The sequence below is a fragment of the Protopterus annectens genome, chromosome 1.part1, assembly GCF_019279795.1.
Source record: "Protopterus annectens isolate FY-2018-M chromosome 1.part1, PAN1.0, whole genome shotgun sequence".
Lineage (NCBI taxonomy): Eukaryota > Metazoa > Chordata > Ceratodontiformes > Protopteridae > Protopterus > Protopterus annectens.
In genome coordinates, this window is record NC_056726.1 from 497,742,432 (window position 1) to 497,762,700 (window position 20,269).

The window sequence follows — 20,269 nt, forward strand, 5'->3', positions numbered from 1 at the left end:
GTTGTGTACAATTGCATCATACATGGACACAGTGTGCTGAGCACAGCAACTATTAACTATTACAGCTTTAAGCACATCATGTATCCAGTCATGTCAGGATTGCAGCAAAGGTAGGTTGAGTTTTATAAGACCTATCCTGTATGACCACCAGTAGAGTGCACAAAATAAGGACATATTTTTGTCACAGGTACCCTTGCTCACTGTATTGTGCCTTGTGTGTATTCGCAGTGAGGAGCACTGATATTGTGACACCTCTAGAGGCTGGAGTACAACAAGCTGATGATGACAGCTGTATTAGGCCGATGATTATGACAAAACCCAGACATCTGGGGTAAACTCTGATGACACTGTGGTACTGTCAGTCTCCAACCTGGGTTTGCAACCACTCTCAATACAGGCTGAAGGTGTGACCTCACCCACATAAGAACATGAATCTGTACAGTGTAAGCACTCACTATCCGCAATGGGAGAAGGATACCCTATGACTCCAATCTCCAGTTGTGAACTTTCTACAGCTGTGGCAGTAGACGCGTACACTGCATCCACACCCATTTCAGATGTAGATGTGTATACTACAAATGAAATGGGTATACCTACTACTCTATCCCCACAGGAGAGTAGTAAGTATACCCACCACTCTATCCCCACAGAACAGCCAGATACATTCATATGCCACAAGTTGCCCCTAACTTGTAGGCAGCACTCAAAAACAATCAGCAATTTGGCACAGTATCATCTGGACACGATCCGCTGAAAATTAGTCCAGCATGGATCCCACTGCTGTGCTGTATGACATCCCTGAAGACAAAAAGTCCATGGACACAGCAATTATTGGTTTGATGAGGTTTACAGTGGCACACACTGCAGAAATGTCCAGCTCAATACGGAAGTCTGCATTCACTGGCAGTGCTGCCCAAGGTCAGAAAGAGGTATATAAAAAGGGGTTAACATCATAGGATACAACGTCCGCACCTGTATCTGGATATGTACCACACTGTCAGCATCCACTGTGAGAAGCCATAACTCCTGTCCTCCTCCTCTGGCAGGGCACCTTATGGGCAAATTTCATCAGGTCACAGTCCCACAGCTGCAAATCATCCCTGTCAGGGAGACCACAAGCCCTAATGCAATGAGCTAGCATAACGGCTGCCAACTACACTCATGCTGCAGCTCACTAAACACAACAGAAGAGGAAATTATCTGTAACACTGAGTACACATCACAGTGGGATACCTACCTTTACATCACATAGTAGGACCCCCCACACACACTGGAGAAGATTGCATACAACACACAACACCCACCTCAAGCATCATTTATATGACTTCTGTGATATTTCCTCCTACCCACATTATCTAAACAGATGTATGTCAAGTGTGTCCCTAGTCACCTGTGCACAAAAGGACAGGATGACAGTGACTCACTCCTCCGTCCCTCCCTCCTTCCTGTGTGGTAAATGTAAGAATGTAATGCACTGTGTGGTTTGAGAACACAATGACCCTTCAGGCCTGACATTTAAACTATGTGCATCTAGTCTGATCTGTGTTGCTGCACTGCACAGTCACTGCTCATCATGGCACACATGTTAGTTTCACTCTGGTGCAATTTACTGTGCCTGCCACTGACCAGTGGTGGTTGCTGTTCCACCATACTATCACTGGACAATGGTGTTGATGTGCCTATCCTGCTGGCCCTGTGTATGTGTGTGTTTCAACAGTCCCAGTATCTTGAGGCTGTTCAGTGTGTCTCCTTACCACCACAGCAGTGGCATATGCAACATGCTAAGAACATCCTACAGGTTGAGGTAGAATCATACCAGAGTGTCCCCTCAGACATGTACATATAAAGCTCTCAAATGTGCCTGGTTTTGCAGAACTTCCCTTATATTTGTTAATGTTTTTGCCCTGACAATTCAAAAAAGTTTTATGGTAAATCACTGAGACATACAATCAGTGAATAATGCTAGAAATTACAGTTTCATAGCTCTTATTCTTCAGAACATGCATGCTGATGCAAAATTTGTTGTTTATTAACTATTTAAGCAAATTAGAGTAACATTCAAAAAGTATTCCTGATTTCGGGACTTTGTCCCTGATTATTTTTGGCTTTGTCTCCAATTCTTGATCAGAGGAGTTCAGACCTATGCATGTTGAGGCACTGGAAACTTGCTTTGAGCAGGCCGAACACATGCTCTCTGATGCTGTGTGTTTGTGCAGGCATGCAGTTCTATACTGCTGTTTAGCCAAACACTGTGTGTTCCATGCAGCTGTCATAAGCTAGGGGTCAAGCAAGTACCAATCACCACCAACAGTGTACGGGTAATAGGTATGCTTGGATGGGGTTCAGTATAAGGCATACAGGTAATTAAGCCATAGACTTTAACATTAGCCACAGTGCCTACACATACCAAAGTGATGGCTCTGTGGAATGTCAGTATGGAGAAAGCGGTGATGTAGAGGAGGTGTGTGTCAGATACTTGAATCTTGTGAACTGCCTGCATGCTGTACAGACATGTGAGTTTGATCCCATGTGCATTACACCACCCAGCAGTTCATAGGTTCATAGGTAAGTACTAGGCTAGTTGCCCACACAGGCCATTTTAAGCATAATAAAAAATTGCACTTTATTCATCTGCTTTCATTTTGCTTTTGCGTCATCTTAAAAGTACTCAATTGTATTTATTACTGCTTGGTGTAACTATCATTCTAAGCCTTTTGGTTTAAGCACTTGGGTTCAGACCAGTTGTTTTACATTAAGGTTTGTGGTCTGCACTGTTGTGACAGGACAGGTAGCTTACATCCTTCTAAGTTGGGAACTGCTGATTGAGGACTCAGTGTCTGTTATTCTAAAAATGTATTAGTTCTGGTTTAAGCACTTGGGCTTCAGGCCAGTTATTTTACATTAAGAAGGTCTGTGGTCTGCACTCTTGTGGGAGGAGAGGCTGGAATCTGCCCTTCTGAGCTGGGAATTTCTGGTTAAAGGCTTATAGTGCCTGCATATTTGAACTGTTTCTTACTGAAATTGGTGCGCCTTATTTGCTGTAGCATAGACTAGATCCAGGCCTGCTGAATCTAGCTTTGTTTGTATAACTTGAGCACTAATCCAGGCCTTCTTAAAAGTATTCAACTGTATTTATTACTGCTTGGTAGTAACCTGATTAAAGTGTAGCTATCATTCTAAGCCTTTTGGTTTAAGTACTTGGGCTTCAGACCAGTTGTTTTACGTTAAGAAGGTTTGTGGTCTGCACTGTTGTGGCAGAACAGGTAGCTTACAGCTTTCTAAGTTGGGAACTGCTGACTGAGGGCTCAGTGTCTGTTATTCTAAACGTGTATTAGTGTTGGTTTAAGTACTTGGGCTTCAGGCCAGTCATTTTACATTAAGAAGGCTTGTGGTCTGCACTCTTGTGGGAGGAGAGGCTGGACTCTGCCCTTCTGAGCTGGGAATTTCTGGTTACAGGCTTATAGTGTCTACATATTTGAACAGTTTCTTACTGAACCTGGTGTGCCTTGTTTGCTGTTGCATAAACTGGATTCAGGCCTGCTGAATCTAGCTTTGTTTGTATAAATGGAGCACTAATCCAGGCCTTCTTTTTTGGAGAAGGTTCCCCTGCACCCTAGTGGCAGGAGTGTGCAGTTAGAACTTGTCTGACTGAAGACTACAGGAACAGGGCTCAGTTTTGAGATTTTTTTTTACTGGTTAATTGGGTAATTTTTTAAAAGCCTTTTCTGATTGCTTGTAGTCATCTAAATCTGTTTTAAGTGTATTTTTTATTGTTTGTAGTCATTTAAAGCTGTTTTAAGTGTATTTTTTACTATTTTTGCCTTATCTTTAAAAAAAATGTTTTCCTTGTTTCCCACCTTTCTAAGCTAGTATAGTACAGTTTTCAGGCTAGTGCTGAATTCAGGGCTATGTTACAAGTTTCTGAGTTGCTCATAGCTTCCTTGGATAGAAGGAGGTTTCTCTGTTCACCTGTGAGAGAGGCAGCTTTGAGCAGCCATCTGTCCCTGGAGGAGTGGTTCCAGCTCAGAAGTTAGTAGTTTATATGCACGTTTGGGCTAATTTCTCTCTCTTTTATTTCCCTACTGTAAAAACTGTGTTTGCACGGTTTTGCACATCTGGGCAGCACCGGTGAGCTAGGGCTAAATTATTCCCTACTTCACCAAGTCTCCTCTTCAGTTTTTCCCTTGAAAGTAGTCTAACTCTCAACCTAAGCACTTAAAAAGCATCTTACAGTCCAGCACTTGCTCAGACCTAATAGCAAGCACTAATATACCCCGACACATGATTGCCCAGCCATGCAAGGCTCATTATTCACCCCTCACCAACCAAGCAACTAAGCAGCTCACCCTACTATTCTGGCATGACCAAAGGGCTGGTGAAACTGGGTATCCTGAGGCAACGTTACAACTGCCTCAGGTACATAGACAATCCTCTCCTCCTACCACAAAACATTAACATATGCGAGAGATGCAATTACATAGCTAAATTGGAGGCTAAGCTCTCTCCAACCAAGACTGGAACAGGCAGTCATGAGGAGAAGGTTAACACTTGCACCACACCTCCAGCTTCACATAGACGTACTAAACCAGCACTGGAAAAAAATACACATAAATACACAAAATCATACTCGGAGGCTCTAAATAAAAACCTGCAAAAGCATCAGAGACCTCCAAAGCAGACCCCCAAAAATCCTGCACTCCAGTCACAAACCAGACAACACATAAAACACAAAATCAGTGTGCCGCACAATCACAGCCCTTAAGGCAAAATAACATACCTAACACACTAGTAATAGGTGACTCTATAGTCAGGCACACTGACGTCCCACTCACTAGGCTGGACAAGGAGAAGGTTACTGTTAGCTGCCTGTCGGGAGCCAGAATCCGCCACATAACACAAGCACTCAGGTCACTCCAGAACAAGTACAAATATGACTCTGTTATTGTTCATGTTGGTGTGAATGACCTGAGACGTACCTCCCTCGACTACATGAAAAGAGACATGGAAGAGCTCTCTGATAATGTAGCCCAGGTGGGTATAACGCTGACCCTGAGTAGCATCCTGCCCTCACCAAGAATGATACCACAGTATAAAGAAAAAATGATCAATTTCAACAACTGGCTAAGCTTCTGGTGTCATTCAAAGGGGATCCAGTGTCTGTCAGCCTGAGACAACATGCTCGACAAACCTCGTTGCTTCACAAGAGATGGCTTGCACCTGTCACCACTAGGCTTTCGAATACTGGGCAAGGCTCTTGCTGCCCCCATAGTACCTTTTTTAGGCAAGGCTCAAAAGTCAAACCCACCTCCGTAAACAGCACAAATAAAAAAATGAGGGTTATGCTACTCAACGCCAGGAGTTTAAATCTCAAAATGCACGTGTTTGAAGCACTCCTCAGTATGGAGAACGTCAGCATCTGTGCAGTAACTGAAACCTGGTTCAAGGCTCCACAGAGCACCCCAGCACTATCGGGCTACAACTCATACCATACATTTCGGCCACAGAACATTGACCGAAACACAAAAGGAGAGGGTGTATCCACATTCATCAAGGATACCTACACCTCCAGGTTAGTGGCGCAGCGTGATACCTCTGAGATCATCCATGTCCAACTAACATCGGGCAAATCTGTAATGCAAATTGTAGCCTGCTACAGATCACCCTCCATGACCCATGACCACCACTCCGCCTTTCTGGAGACAGTGTAAAACATGAAGGTCCTACCGAACACCCTGATATTGGGTGATTTCAATTACCCTACCGTTAACTGGGAAAACTACTCAAGTACAAACTGCCAGGTTCAGCACCTCCTGGAATTTATCAACTCAAATGCCCTGGATCAGCTGGTAAACTCCCCTACCAGAGATGAAAACCTATTGGACCTGGTCATCACCAACATGGGCAACAGGTGTTCCATACCGGAGGTCAACCCATTACTGGTTAGCTCAGACCATAAACTAATCACTCTGGATGTCCACACCAAACGACCACCCCCAACCAAGGAAACCACAACGAAAAACTTTTCGATAGCAAACTTCACCTTACTTAAGACAGAGGTGGTAAATTTCACAGCCCCCACGCTAAAGGATAACAGCGTCCAAGATGCAGGAACCTTTACAAATGCACTCTATGAGTACCCTACAAGGATGCATGGATCGTGCCATCCCTAGCAAAACCAAGACTCACTCCCCTAAGAGAAGGAAACCAGTGGACCCTGTTATAAACAGGCTATACAGTAGGAGGAGGAAACTAGCTCAGAAAAAAAGCAAATCCCAAGAAGGAAAGACATCCCTGATCAGTATCAGTAAGAAACTAAGGTCCCTCATAAAATCATCCAAGGCTAACTTTGAAAGAAAAATAGCCAAGGATATGAAAGATAACCACAAAGCCTTCTTTAGCTATGTCAAGAATCTAAGTGGCAACTCGCAGATATGCTCTAAGCTAGTGCAAAATAGCATAAAATATACTGAACCTACTGATATTGCCAACATCCTGGCAGATAGATTCAGTGCAAACTTCACCCCCCTCTCACCCCCAAAAGGGCCCACAACAATACTGGAAATGTGTAGTGTCCCGGAAGTCAGACGCACAAGTGAAAACAGCCCTTTCAAAAGCCAAAAGCACAGCGTCAATGGGGCCAGATGGTGTCCCAGGCTGCGTCTTGCACAAACTACACAACGAACTAACCCCCCCACCTAAACACACTGTTCAACCTCAGCCTCTCCACAGGCTAAGTGCCAATAGAATGGCGCACAGCAATGGTTATTCTGCTCCACAAAGGAGGGGCCACAACTGACCCTGGTAACTATCGCCCCATAAGCAGGCTAGCCTAGTCTGCAAGGCTATGGAGCGCATCATCATGGAACTCATTAACAAAGACATTGGAAACCTCCAAACACTTGACCCGACCCAGTTCGGCTTTGTTAAGGGCAGATCATGCCTGCTAAACCTGGTTGACTTCTTCAAGAGAGTCACCAAGGCCATAGATGAGGGAAAGTGGTTCACACAGCATACCTTGACCTCACCAAGGCTTTTTACACCATTCTCTACTCAGGAATTATAGAAAAACTCACTAGCCTGAACATAAACCCCTACGTCATGATATGGGTTGTCAACTGGCTTACAGACAGAACTCAAACGGTAAGAATAGCGGGCTTCAGGTCTGACTCTAAACCAGTCACAAGTGGTGTCCCACAAGACTCGGTCCTGGGACCCCTACTGTTCGGCATATACTTCTCAGAAGTACAGGCAAACTCAGGAGGACTATGGCTAACCAAGTTCGCCGATGACTGCAACCTGTGAACCATAATTGACTCTCCGGCTGACATGGACGTTCTCCAAAAGGGCCTTACTGAGACGGATACCTGGTGTCAAAGTCATGGTCTCAAGCTAAATGCCAAAAAATTCATAGTCATCCTGTTTGGGAAAAACAAAACACCCATGAATTACCACATAGGTGGCAGCCCCCTTAATACAGAAGAGGTAATAAGAGATCTGGGGACCCAGGTCGATAGTAATATCTCCTTTGACAATCATATTGCCAAAGTAGTTAGGAAATCCTTCTATGCAGCCCATCTAATTACTAAAGGGTTCGCAACTAGAAATAAAGAGGTTATAGTGCCCCTCTACTCATCACTCATCAGACCCACATTGAGTACAATGCCCCATTTGGGATGTACCTCACAAGACACTTCCAACAGCTGGAAAGACCACAAAAGTACCTCACCAAGAGGATTACTGGCCTCAAACATATGTCCTATGCAGCCCGAATGTAAAAACTCCAGCTGTACTCAGTGGTATATCGCTTATTCAGAGGTGATCTCTGCCTGACTTACAAAGCCATGTCCAACTCAGAATTGATGGACATGCTCCAACTAAAGAAATCCAAGTCACTGCGAGACACTCGCTCTAGTAAGCTAAACCTCGCCACAACAATAAATAGAACATGCTGGAGGGATAGATTCCTGTCAGAGAGACTTCCCCATGCTTTGGAACAAAATTCCTAACTACATTAGCAGAGCCCCTCACTAACACTCTTCAAGAGAAACCTTGACGAGTGGATGGGTAACAGAAAATACACCCCTGGGATCACTTCACTGGCTCTTCTTGACAGAGGCTCAGTTAATTAATCAATGGGGCGGCGAAAGCTGACACACTCTGGCTAGGCTTATAAATGCCCTCGGGCAGATAGCCCAGTACCTACCTATGAACCCTATAGCCAATTTCCCTTCAAAGGTGAGAATCAAATGCTGTACCTTGTGTATGTGAGGTAAATACCTTTACCATTATGTCAACTCTCAACACTAACTTGATGGGGGAACTCTCCCAGTTTTAAATGTATCCACTGAGTGAACATGTACACATCAAGTCTGCTGCTAAAGCCATGTTCACTTGACATGAGCGCACGCACACACAATAGTTCAACACTACTAGATTTGTACCACCTACCTATCTAGTTACATAACTTAAGAGTATGGAGTATTAAGTGCAAGCACCACAAAAGAAGTCTTGAAATGGCTGCCCTTCCTGTATACAAACATTAGTGACTATGGGCCAAGTAAGGCTTTTACTGCTACATTTGTGGAATCTACAGCACTCAGCACCTCAGGAAGGCAGCACACACAAGCTCTCTCCTGTGGTGTGCTAGAAACCTATATATAACCCTGCACAGGTAGAATCATTTTATCAAGGAGCTTGATGATTATTCTACATGCCAAGGCCTGGGACATGCACACTGTGCTCTGCTTTTGTATCTGAAAGGTTATTTTAGTGAATATGGATAGGGTTACACTATACCTTGGTTTTCACAGGTATAAGAAATTCTTTTATTCCCTTCAATTATATATATGGGCAATACACAGCAAATAAAATCCATACAATCTTCTGATCAAATCTAAAAAGATTAATAATCCCTTGATCACTGAAACTCTGATTAAGTCAATCACTGATGGTACTGTTACACTGGTACAGGAGAGTACCACATGCACACCAGTGGGAAATGACTATACTAAGGGCTATAGTATGCTGTAACTCTGAGTACCCTTGCTTCATGAAATGACAACATTTTCTGGTATGCTTTGCCTTTTTAAAGTCAGGAGCATAGAGTTGCACACTTACTCCTAGAGACTACTGCAAATATGTGGCCATGGCTACCTTGCGTACATTTTAATACTCTGTTTTATTTATACTGCATTATGCAGTTATCGGCATATATCATCTGTTGCACATTTGGGCTCACTGGACTTCAGAGAAGCATGACACTATGAATCTTTATAAGACTGTGCCAGTCTGCATGTCACAAGTTCTGGTACAAGTGCAAGCTGCATATTACATAATCGGTCTCTAAATACTGGCCGTGGTTTTACTCCATACAGTACCCTGAACACTGACATTACATTGTAGTTTATACTACAATGTACTAATTAGAAGAATTAGAGAGAAAAGGGGTGGGAAGTGATACGTCACACTATAAGGGTGCAAGCAGAAGGTGTGAAATTGAAAAGAAAGACACGAGGGGAAAAGAGGGATATGGGGTAATGTCCAGTTAATACATGAACAAATTCTACTTTATGAGGAGGGCAGTAGGGGGTCTAGACTGTGATGTCTTAGGCAGCAGTATTACACAGGTCAAAGATTATTTACAACACAGCATGGAAGGGGCAGCTGCATGGAGAATAGCTGTAACACCAGGTTAGACTCAAAAGACTAGCAAACTTTCTTCCAGCAGCATCTTTGTATGTTTGTATACATGTAAGTATGGGCAAGCCACTTTCCAGATGCAGAACCATACAGATACAAACCTGGCTATAGTCTCACTGGCATCACATTTACTGCAGAATAAATGCAAATTCAGTTCAGAGTGTGCGATAAGAAGTTTCTCTGAAGCCTTATGATCTGGTAAGTCTGGCAGAAGAGAATGTTTTTAAAGAGCTTAAAATATCAGGGATGACTGACACACCAAAAAGGTAAGTGACAAAACAGTAGTTCCTTATTTTTTTCTCCTCAGATGTAGTAACAGGATTCCCAGGTCAACCAGACAAATATTCTGACATTCTGGATTTACGCTGAAAAGTAGAACTAGAAAAAAGGAATTCAAATTTACATTCTTCACTAATGGGACAATAAAGTTTCAAACTTCCCTCCCAAGATGGTGTGCTTAGCTGCTTCAAAGCTATTTAGTAAGCATACCACAGAACACATTTTAAGGGACACAGTAGCTGAAGGCTCCAAGTCCTCCTGTTCAACAGGAATTAAAACATCTGCTAGAAGAACATAAAGACTTTAGGTTAATCTACAGGATCCCCCAACATCTTGAGGGTAGTCAAAAAATGGAGTGGTTGTCTGCTGTAGAAGAATTAAGAAAACAAAATAAAGTTTATTATCATGTCAGATTTCAAAGAGAAGCAATCAGAATCTTAATTTTAGTGTAAAAAAAAAAAAAAACAGTAGGGCTCAAAAGAAAAAAAAAAGACAAATGTCAAATGGCTTCCAAAGTCTTATTCTCTCCAAAACAGCAGGTCAGTGGGAATGTTCTACAAAGATAAGCACAGCTGAGGCTTACACACAAAGGGACAGGCAACAGGAAAGCTTGTCACACAAAAATGAATCTGTTCCTGTGTGGATGACATCATGTATGCAGACAGGGAACATTGGCTGTAAGACTTTCTCATTACCTGCTGTTATGCACTCTGCTTTATCAGTCTGTCATGCAAAGAAGATTCTCAAAACAGATCAAGAGTAAAGGTGCAGTTTTGGTAGTTAGGTGGGAGGGGGGTTCTGACATAAGCTTTTTAAGAAGTCACAAATGAACAATTGTCAACTCTAACTTGCGAGTATGAAATAAATGCTCAGAGAGAAATCATTTAAGCAGAAAGCAAGAAAACACCTATGGATGGCAAACACCACACACATCCTCTCACGTGAGGTGTGTGATATGCTGGCTACTACTTAAATCTAGAATCTGCTTTAAGATGGGGGGGGTTAAAAGACTCCTCCTCACTGTCTTTCTCTCTTGTGAATATGGCTGGATGGACAGAGATGCAGACGTAGTTTTCTTGCTGGAAGAGAAAATGGTCAACTAAAGAAGAGAGGCATTTAAGAAACAGCTAGCCATGTTGAGGACAACTGACCATTTGTACAAATATTGATACTGAGTTTTACTTTAATTTTTACATCAGGTACTTAGCAAAAGGAAGAAATTGTCACTGATTACATTCAAAGGTCCTCCTAAAATAAAACTGTTGGGATAACAATCAAGATGTCTAGCCTACAAGCTTTACAAGTACACACTTCTAATGATAGACAAGCCTTTTTACTCTTTTATTAATTGCCTTTAAATGCCGCGGTGGTGCAGCGGTTAGCGTCGTCGCCTCACAGCAAGAGGTTCTCCCGTTTGATTCTCGGCTGGAGCGCCTTCTGTGTGGAGTCTGCATGTTCTCTCAGCGGTCGAGTGATGTTAAAGGCATGCAGGTAGGTGCGAACGTGAATGGGCATGCCTTCGTTGAAGGTTGGGCGTCAGGCTGGCAACTTGGTACTGTAAACTCCACTGCCAATCATGAGCGGACCGGAGTTCTGCTGTGGCGACCCCTAACCAGGAAAAGGCGAAAGACTGACCGAATTAATTGCCCTTGTTACCTGGGAAAATGAAGTAAACACAGGACAATTTTCAGTCATGATCCGGGTAATAATGTTCTAATTTCTCAACCATAACTTATTCAAAAAAATTGTAAACAACATGGAATGCACCATCAGAGCTAATAATCCTCAGCACTACAGTAAAAAGTGACAATAACTAATGTATGTATTTTAGGTTCCTAATACTGATCATCTTTTCCCAGGACTGTCAGCAGTAAAAGAATATTAAAATGTAAAATGCATGGAAAACAGTCACTGTTATTCCCTTACACAAAGGTGGTGCTTCCACTGACCCCGTGAACTACAGATCTATTAGCCTTAGTAGCCTCATCTGCAAGGCCATGGAACGAGTCATGGACCTTGTAAAAAAAGATATAGGTAATCCCCAAACACTTGACTCTACTCAGTTTGGATATGTCAAAGGGAGATCATGCCTATTAAACCTGGTGGACTTCTTTGAGACACTCACCAAGGCCCTAGATGAAGGGTAATCTGTGCATGCAGCCTACCTGGACTTAGCCAAGGTATTTGACACTATCCCCCACTCAGGCATCACTGACAAACTCACTCAACTAGGCAACAACCCTTATATCATTAGATAGGTTCGCAAACTGGCTCACTGATAGAACTCATATCATCAAAATAGGGGAAACCACCTCAAACAGCAAACCTGTAACCAGTGGTGTTCCACAGGGATCAGTCATGGGACCTCTACTGTTTGGAATCTATTTCTCCAAAGTACAAGCAAAAACTAAAGGTCTGTGGCTGACAAAGTTTGCTAATGACTGCAAAGTGGGTGTGGTCACAGAATCTCCAAATGATGTCAACATCCTACAAGAGGGTCTTACACAAACAAATGATTGGTGCCAAAGTCATGGCCTTAAACTCAATGCAAAAAAATGTATTATCATTCCTTTTGGTAAAAGCAATGTTCCTGCTAACTACCACATCAATAGCAACACCTTAAGTATGCACTCAGTGGTGAGAGACCTGGGCACACAAATTGACAGAAACCTTACCTTTGACCACCGTGTCTCCACAGTGGTAAGATGGCCATTCTGCATTCCTCATTTCATATGTAAGGGCATTGCTTCTAGAAAAAAACAAGTTTTAACCTTCCTGTACTCTTCCCTTATCAAGCCAATAATTGAGTACAATGCTGCTTTTGGTATGTACCTTTCCAAGCACCTGCAGCAATTAGATAAACCACAAAGGTTCCTCACAAGTAAAACTCAAAGTCTTCAGCATCTGCCCTATGGGGATTGTCTGAAAGCATTGTCACTTTATTCTGTTTCATACAGACTACTCAGAGGTGATCTCTGCCTTGCATACAAGGCAATCTATGATCCTGCTTTACTGGAAATGCTGCATAACCATAAGTCAAATTGTACAGGGGTTACTTGCTCTAAAGACCTTAACTTGGTACGTGACATTAATAAAATCTGTTGGAGGGACAGATTTGTCTCCCAGAGGTTACCACACCTTTGGAACAGGCACCCACTTCATATCAGAGTGCCTCTTTGGCCCTCTTCAAACGCAATCTGGATGGTTGACTGTAAAAATTCACCCCAGGGGTTCCACCTGTATCCCTCTTAGTCAGGGGCAATAGGTGCTGATCATGGAAATAAGGGTAAGAACTTGGCTAGGCTTGCAAAGGCCCTAGGGCCATTAGCTTAGTAACTTCCTATGATCTTTTGATCCTATTAACAAACATCTTCTTTACTTCACCATGCGGAACACAATTTGAAAACAATCCAACCATTAAATGTTATTAGAACACTTTCTTTTTTAATGATCACTTTATAACACATATTGGCAGTATTACAACTGAGTTATGTTCTTTGAAGCAGCAGAAATGCAAGATGTTACTGAAGCACCATACAGAACATATAAACACTGGGAAAGTTGGAACAAAGGAGGAAATAAGAAAATATCCATACATCTCATAGGAACCAAGATTACTGCACTACTGTACCTAAAAAAATATGCAGGAACAAGATGGCAATGTTTGAAAAGAAACTATACAGGTCAGAAACACTGAGGAAATATTTCTTGAAATGAAGGGTGATGGACCGACGGAAAACCTTTCTAGATGAGGTAGTGGATTTATGAATGGTAAGGTAACATCAAGATTCCAAAGGACATAAACATTTGAGAGGGCAAAATGTAAGAGGTAGTCTTGAATAGTTATTTCTAAAGATGATTAAATGGGCAACCTGTGTTGGTGAAGCATTAATTGTTTGTTATAACAGTGTATGGTTACTGTTTAGCTATTACACAATCAACAGCAGTAAACAGCACATAAACATGGCTTAAGCTAAGCCATTAGTCCCTGACATCCAACCAGAAAATACTTGATTCTTGTTTTAGTCATGTCAAGAATTTCTAGAATGCAACTGAAGGGTTTGTACTGTAGCTATTTGAAAGTAATGATGATAATGGAAAAACACAAGACACGATGATCGCATGGAATTCCATTAATTTTCACTACTATGCATGACATACACAGAACACCATCAGGTTCCAAGGAAAAATCTCCAAAGCCTAATTCTTTGAGGCAGAAGCTAATAAAACAACAGAAAATGAACAGCTGTTTAGATGAAAAGTAGTTCCAGTAATCAGAGAGAGCCAGCCCCAGCACACCTATACCCTGCTATACTAACCAAACTGAGCCAACAACTAGAGAGACACTGGTTTCTGCTGTACAGACTATTGAAACCACCCAAACACTTATTACTATTATGTATTTCTTTGATAACCAGGAAGACAACTTGATCCAACCTATTTTTAGCAATGATCCCAACCATACCTCTCAAATTTCTGGATTTTCACCTCATATTTTTGGTCTGTTCCTCATAAAATTTGTGGTTTTCTGGCAAATAATGGAGGAATGAAGTCACTAAGTAATGACAAACAATTGAGTTTCAGACTTCATAGACTTCAAAAGATGCATGCTAACACAAAACCTTTTATTGTATCAACTTTCTAAGTTTGTAACAGCAATATCTAAAATGTGTTCCTATTTGTTGGGCTTTGCCCCCGCCCCCCATTATTTCTGGCTTTGTCCATATTTCTTATGCTCTGAAGTTAAGAGGTATGAGGCCCCCAACAAAAATAGGCTACACAGTAAAAGATGGACCAAAACAAATAAGTTAAATGACTGCATATTACATGAGTTGCATACAAACCATACTATATTAGCCTAACTTCTGCATATGCCATAACATACTGAGTAGATTAGTTTAGGGTTCTGAAGGCTGCTGCTACTTTAAACAGCAACAGGAAAGAGCTAATCAAAGCAAGAGCAAACTGCTTTTTTAAGTTGCTAGCTAAATAAATGCAAGCGAGTCTTTAAAAGCTTGCAATATAAAATGGAAATGAATTCCAGACTTTAAGTCTGGTGTTACAGAAAGGCCTGTCTTCTGTGGCAACATTTCTGTGAAGGACAAAGAAAGTGAGTTTCAACTTTGTCATACAAAGGGCAAATACCTTTTCCATGGCAAAAAGAAAAAAAAAATTGGAGAAGCACTTAGGTCTTCTGCACTGAATGAGGAAAATGAAATTACCTAACTCTGCAACAGACTACACTTCTTTTTTAAATACTGTACTGATACTGCAAATATGATTTTTATTCATGTGGGCATATTAAATGTCTCTCATTTCCAAATCCTAACAAGATTGTGAGAGTAAGTGAAGTACTAAATGGCCAACAGTGGTTAGTTGTTTGACAGGAATACTTTGGTGTTATATTAACAAGCTTGATAGTGTGTGTCTTATCCAGTAGTATTCTGAATGGGTGAAACCCTTGATAATAGGGCCAGGGCCAGTCACCTTTAACCAGATTCCAGTCTCCTGCTGCTGTTGGGCTTGATGATGACTCATTATGAGGAACATACTAAACTCATGGCCAGTATTCAGGTCAGTTACAACTCTGTCTTGTTACATGTCTGCCTACAGACTGAAAGTTAATAATCTTAGCTGCACAGCACCTCAAGACTTTGCATGATAAGTATGACACATACTGCAACCAGCATGGTAACATTCTTAGTCCGCTTTGTAAGATAGAAACAGCTATTTCTGTCCTAAAACTAGTATTCAAATCATCATATTTGGGGTAGGAAGCTAAAATAAGCTAGTTGCAGAATGATTCAAGCTAAAAAACAGAAACAAACATCTGAATAAAACTGTGCTTCTGCAACACGGTGTATAGCAAAAAAGTAATGCGACCAACAACCAATTAAGGATATATTTTTAATTGTAATTTTAAATGTCTGCTTTATTTCTTCACATTTCAAATATCCAAAAAATAAATTATATGACAAACTACATTAACATAACTGCTATTGGTATAAGCCAAAGGACTCGCACTACAGGAAAAAAATCATATGTTAAACTCCATTTTACAAATAATGAAGGCAATAACTAGAACTGGTCTGAATGAACTATCTTCTGTCTTCTTTTTATTAAGAAAAAAAATCTCCCATTAACAAGTGTCACTTCATGGCCAAGACTTATAACGTAGGCGTGCTTCAGTAGCATCTACTACACCCAAAAAGCATGACATTAATGCTAACACTCATTCTCTCCAGAGTGCCGAGTTTCATCCAGGGTTCTCTAGAATCCTAGGGTTCCTCTAGCATCCCGCAGAGATCCTTCCACACATTTAACTTAAGGTTAAAAACAAGAATGGCAATTATCAACAGAATAATTTCAAGGACATCTGTTCTCAGTTCATCTACAGATTCAGCAGCTGTGCAGAAGCCAACATTTGTTTGGTGAAACTTAATGACCGTATATGCATAGAGTTGCCTGCTGAAAGTTCAAGGACTGTACCTGTGATCCTTGGAAGTGTGGAAATACAAGTACAATTGAGGGGAACATGCATTAAGTGTGAAGTAGTATCCCAGAATTATTACCCTAATCAAAGGTAAAGTTACCTTAGCAGTTTATATTAACAACAGGGAAGCGGGGAAGCACAGCCCTCTATAAAAAATGCTTGAAAGATACAGCAGTGAGTAAGTTTCATGATTTGCTGCTTGTGTTTAAACTGCAGTTTATTTTTCTCACTCTCAGGACTTGCACTGTTGACTCTCATCCTTCTCACGTGAAGCCAGGTACAGTGATTTTGAACCGTTTCTTTCTCAGAAGCCAAAAAGCAAATTAAACACTATATTTCAACTCAATTTACTTAACAAGAAATTACAGTGCTATCACTTCCTCTCTTTAATAACATAAATGCACATGTGATTTCACTTTCACTAAGCCTCCCCGAATTTCAACTCACTGTACTTAGAAAGTTGCTAGAATAACATGTTTTCCATTAGCATGCATTTTCTGAGGAATATGAAATCTGAGACTCAAAAGTCTGTCATTACTTTAGTGATTTCAATTGTGAATGATTTGCCAGAAAACCACAATTTTTTTATGAGGAAATATGAGACAAAAACTTGGATGCTCAACAAAATGTTTGACATTTGAGAGGTATGGCCTGATGTGCTTAACAAGTTAAAAGATTAGTAATAAATAACACTGACCCTTTTCAGAGACTAAGGATTTTGTCTTTTAGCCCACAGAAAATGAAAGACTGTCACCTCACCAAAGTAGTATGCTGGACATCCTTGCAATTTTTTTAGCATTAAGTTCCAGCTATCACCCTCTGCCAATCTTGTAAGCTTTTTATGATTGCAATCATGTTGCTTATAGAGAAATTCTCCAGCATTAACTGGCAGAACATCTTTTTTATCAGTAGCATGAAAGTTGTCCCTATTTCACCAGCGCCAATGCAGAATGCAACACAAATATATCAAGTAGTTCTGGACCTTCTTTCAGCCTACTGCCTAGATACCATTTTGTTCCAGTTAAGCAATGTTTTCTTTCTTTTTCTTCACAATTTGGTTCTCCCTCCCTGTTCCCTTTCTTTTTTATCAGCCTTCAAATAGGAAGCATCCAATAATTAGCTTAAGTACATGTATTTAGCATCCAGAACCCCGAGTGAAAGCAGCCATAACAGAAGACTGTGCAAGTCGCATTTTGAGAGTTGTTTGCAATATCACCAAGTGCAGAATCATCTACATTCCAGTAAAGACAAAATCTGAGTACAGATGTAAACAGGCAGTTGCATATTTGTGTATATCTAAGCAATAATCAGTGGTGGGGTGTGAATTATTTATCCGTGAGTGCTTGAGTTAGCAAATGAGGGTAAAGCCTTACAGGTATAATTAAAGCACAGAAGGGTAGATACTGTAAAAACCATACTCTACCACTGATCATTGCTGTTACGAATTGCACTACAGTTTATTTTTCTGAATGTGGCTTGCTTTTTCTACATTTAGTGCATGAGCACAGTGCATACATACCTCTCAAGTATACCTCATTACAAGGAACATACCTCATTTGGAGTCTTAAAAAGTTCATGTTCCTCGAAGTTCCACATTGAAATGACCTGTCACACATTCAGTGTTAGGAATTTTTTAATTGATATCCAAGGTAAATAGAAAAGAGTCATATTAATTCATTAAAAGATTTTTTTTTATAAGTAAAACCAGAAAATTTTAACCATCCTATGACCTTCCTAGTTGAAGTTGTTAGTAAGAGGTTAGTATGTGTTCCACATTTTGCCCATTTGTCCCATATTATGAGGGCTAGTGTTCCTCATTTTGGAGATGGAAGGTTGAGAACTATAGCACAGTGCTGAATAGTAGTTCCTTTAAGTTGTGTTAGTTACCAAGTGTCGTTTGTCATCTTTGGAGTACTGGTAGAGTGGTACTTCTACTTTGTATTTTTAATTTAAAAACAGTACTACAGTCTCACTTCATGTTATTGGTTGTTTTTTTCTGCAGTTTTTCTATAAGCTTTTGAATGTCTGCATGAGATAATCTGGATGATGTGAGCAGTGAATATTATACTACCATCATTCATTCATTTAGGGAGCTCAACACTGCTGCCTTCACTTTTGTTAACATGTAGATATTAAAGTGAGGTTCCCTTTCCCCACTGTAAGACAGTTAGAAAAGTAGGGGTGGGGAGGGTCTGAAAGGGGTTAATTCTGGAGAAAGAATTTGTGATTTTTTAATACAAAATGAATTTTACAGTGAATTTCCACAAAATGGATTTTTTTTAACTGAAATGTAATATTTGTTTTCACCGAGAAAGTGCTTCTGTATTAGACTGAGATTGAAGTGGACTTTTAATATTACATTTTTCCTGTCCCAACAAATTACTTTGCTGAGCTGATGTAGGATATTACCAGCAATGTGTGAACATTGCTTTGTTTTACAATGAAAGCAGTGAATTGTAAATCTTGGGGGGGGGGGTCTATTCTTCCCTTGGTTTTGTTTTGAGACTGTATCTGACTTGGACCTTTGTTCTGCTATACAGTTTTTCTCCACCTGTTTTTGGTAGCACTGCATATTGCTGTCAATGTTGAAGCCCTATCCCAGAAGGAGGTACATGAAATGTTATCACATTGTGGATGGCTATTGTTGTTTGTGGTATAATCTGGAAGATGAGCATTTTCCTACTTTTCTTTCTCATTCTGTTTATCTTGGGTATACAAGCTCATTTTTTTTCTCACTGGACTTACTGAATGAACTGCATATGACTTAATTATATTTACCCTTTTGGCTGTTGGTCTTGTCTTTCCTTCTGTATCTAATAATGAATTCTCAGGAGAGAATGGGACAAAATAGAGCATATTTGTAAATTTCAGTGTAGGCTTTATAACGTGTACTGATTAACTCTGTGTCTATTTCTTTTGTTTTTCATCTACTTACAAGTTTGCACATACTCTTGTATAGTAATATTTTTTGTATATGTACTTGCTCGCACAATGTCGGCTTACTGTACTATACTGTCTATTTTTTTTTCTCCCTGGCTTTCAATGAAAATAGCTCTACCTGTAAAAAGGTGGCAAAGAGGAGGCAGCTGGGATGTAATGGTAAAAAAGTGCAAGGTTATGCATCATACTTCTTCTGTGTGGTGACAATCAGCAGCAATGCAGAGCAGGAAAAAAGGTAAGAGCCAAGATATTTACACCCAAGCAGAATTAAGCTACTTGCTGTATTAGGAGCAGTGTCAAATAGTAGCCGGATGCACAACACAGGGGGCTACATCTCAGAGATGCAAATGCCAGCTTTCCTTCACAGAGGGCACCAATAAGGCTGCATCTGGAGAACTACATCTAGTTCTGGAGGCCACCAAGAAAAGTGGAAATTATGTTAGCAAAATGTAAGCAATGTGGTCTTAATAAAATGGTGACAATAATGGTTGAATTGATATAATGAGATTTAGACAACTGTGCAACTACAAATTAGGGGACAGAAGAGGGAGCCAGAAAGAGCTGGATGCACTCACTCCACTGTCTGGAGACAAGTTAAGAGTGCATCTGAAAGTGATGGCCAAACAGGAAAGAATGGGATAGGGTGGTAGATGAAGGGGTGCAATTCAAGACAAATTTAAGAAAACTAACTTACTTCACAGACAGGATATCAACCCCATAAAGTACAAAGCCTGAAAAAGTGTCATAGTACACATCATGAGCCAACAGTAGAGACGGTCACTTGTGTAAGGCCTAACTGCAACACAGAAGACAGCTGTTCTTCTACTGACACATTTTTTATGTATGCTCATTTCTTAC

The 20,269-nt window shown here is 40.8% G+C and overlaps 1 protein-coding gene across 2 annotated transcripts in view; it reads right to left on the reverse strand.

Annotated features, from left to right (window-relative positions):
- The window catches only part of HBS1L (HBS1 like translational GTPase), a 2,781,383-nt gene that overhangs the window by 573,736 nt on the left and 2,187,378 nt on the right, over positions 1-20,269 (reverse strand). The gene's annotated exons all lie outside the window — the stretch shown is intronic.